The sequence below is a fragment of the Rattus norvegicus genome, chromosome 5, assembly GCF_036323735.1.
Source record: "Rattus norvegicus strain BN/NHsdMcwi chromosome 5, GRCr8, whole genome shotgun sequence".
NCBI lineage: Eukaryota > Metazoa > Chordata > Mammalia > Rodentia > Muridae > Rattus > Rattus norvegicus.
In genome coordinates this window covers 68,049,544-68,052,331 of record NC_086023.1, presented here as the reverse complement: position 1 = coordinate 68,052,331, position 2,788 = coordinate 68,049,544, and positions in this window count along the sequence as shown.

The following is a 2,788-nucleotide window of genomic DNA, read 5'->3' as shown; positions in this document are numbered from 1 at the left end:
ACCACTGTACCATCATATCTAGCACTACAAACTGAATGTGTACCTAACTTTTTATGTGAAAATCTAATTCCTAGAGTAATAGTATGTGAACGTAGGGAGGAATGGAGGTGACTGAGCCAGTCATTACCCTTATAAAATAAAGCTCAAGAGAATTCCCTTGACCAAATTACCCCACGAACAGCCACATAGCAAGGAAAGACACACTCACCAGATTCCAAACCTGCTGTTTTTCTGACCTTGTACTGATGAGCTCTAGAAGTGTAAGACACAGTTCTGTTGCTTTTAAGACACCCAGTTTATTAGTTGTTTGGTAGTTTGTTACAGCAACCTGAACAGACTAAGATAAATAGCCAGTGGGAATTTATGAGTCATCCAGAGCTAGGCTCTCAGGGACTCACCATCAAGGAAGCTCTGTGCGAGACAGCTATTACATCTTCCAGGCGAGAGGCCTTGCATACAAATCACCCACATCGAAAAAGACGTGACACATACCCTATATCACATGCAAGCCAGACACCGTGAGCACACAGACTAGGAAGAAGCTGCTTCCAGATGAAAACCTTGCAGCACCTGGGACCACGTGAAAAGAAGCATGGAAATGGTGTTTTGCAGAACATAATCAACTGGAGATTTAGAGGAGCCGTGGTACACGTTAGAAATGCCATGGTGTGTTGGTTAAAGCATTTATCAACTCCAGCTCACTCTGAGACCTGCTCAAGTGTTACTCACACTTAAATGTCAGGCACAGATGCTCAACATTAAGAATATTTCCAAGACACACTGAGTGGGTTTTCTTTCTTTCTTTCTTTCTTTTTTTTTTACACGTATTCACAGGTAAACACATTCCTGTTTAGAATTTTCAAGTCTCTGTCTGGTTAGTCATGCCTAAAATGCTGAAGGAGAATTTTGGAAAAGCCAGATGATTCACTCTTTTGTGTAATCTTCCTCATAAAAAAAATGCCTAAAATCTGTGGATCTTAAAGAGAAAAAAAAAACAGTTCTGCATGCTATCCAACCCTCCAGAAACCCACAAGGGCAATAAAAATCACCATCACAATAGATTAGGTTTTCATGGACTTCAAAACACCCATCTTGACCACTGTGACCAGGTTTTCTATCACATATAAGCTCATAACATAAATTTCCAAGCTCCTTACTGATCATAATTCATGACAGTGGTTAGCTTGTAATTAAAGCCAAATGGGTAAAAAAAACTCTTTAACTAAATTCTTCCCCATGGTTTGTTGGTTTCTGTGGTCCTGCTGAGTGGCACCAGATTCTACCCACAGTTCAGCAAAACCTCAAAGTCACCATTAGCTCTTCACCCACATCCAGTTAATCACTGTGTCCTGTGTCCTTGCATGCCTGCCTCATTTATATTTCTTGCTTAACTCCTCTTCCCACCTTTCTCTTACCCGTTACCTTAGTTCTGGCATGACCGCTGTTTAATGAGACAACACTGGCAACTTCAAACTCCTAACTCACTCAAACCTGTTACTGGAGTTTTAGGGCAAAATCTCTGGCTGAAGCAGGGCCAACAGACTGGGCTCAGCCATCTGTCCCAACATGCTGTTGAAAGAGACTGATAACACTTAAACTCAGAACAGGGAGACTTGCTCAAAGGCCACGTTTGGAAAACCAGGTAAAAGGGTTTGGTGATTCCAAGTCCCTGTACAGGATGCTGACATTAGCTTTAGGTTTGAAGAAAGGTAGAATTGGGGCAATGAGCAAGACACGTGCAGTCCTAAATAAGGCGTGGGCTGGGTAGTCACTTGGCTTTGCTTCTGCAAGGTAGTCTGAATCTGTCTTTACTGCATCATCACTTGAAAGGACCAATGGTATTACTTTGAGATGATCACTTCTGTGCCAGGGTACAGCCTCACCATTATGAATAACTGCTTTCATTGGAGGAATGGTCTGTCCTGCAAGGTTTTACTAGTTTGAAATCAACGATGATTGCAGGTCTAGAACCACAACTTTCAGCTTTGAAAGGTGAAGAGATAGGTCATGTAGACAGTCACTCCTCAGTGATAAACATGCTTATGCACTGAGTCAAGAGACCAACCCAAAGTGAAGGCAGGGTCAAGTGATGGACCAATCAACATTTTTAACTAAAGCAGTCTCTAAATGTCTGTCATAAACCCACTTCAATAAGATTCCCACATCCCAAATACCACAGTACCTTTTGAAAGCAAAGAAAAATCATTTAAAAATCAGCAATGATTTTAATTTCCACTAAATTAAATGCATATTTTATATTGTCCTCATTTCACACCCATTCTTAGCCAAACCCTCATTTTTTTCTTGATACACATTACTCTCTTGTCTTCTCTAACATTGTTTTTTCTGGGTGCCTTTATCCAATGAAGCCAGATCAAGAAAGAGATAATAACAAGGGCATATGTAGTAAACTTGGTCTGTGAGAAATTCTGGAAACAATATACTTAGTGGTGTGCCCCAGAACAATAAACTGAAACACTTCTATTCCCACTCAATTTGTTGTTGTTGTTGTTGTTTTTGTTGTTGTTGTTGTTGTTGCTGCTGCTGCTGCTGCTGCTGCTGGTTGTTGTGTGGTGGTGGTGGTGATGGTGGTGGTGGTAGTGTTCTTTTTCTCATTGAGGCTTCCTCAGATGACCCCATGCACTTCCTGTTTATCACTGAGCAGGATAACCTACCCCCTCCAGAATCTAGGCATGTTCTGTTAAAAAATGAACGTTCACTTGTAACCCCAGGGATGAGGGCAAAACAAGAGACCCAAAGTACCTAGTCAGAGCGCTGACCAAACCAG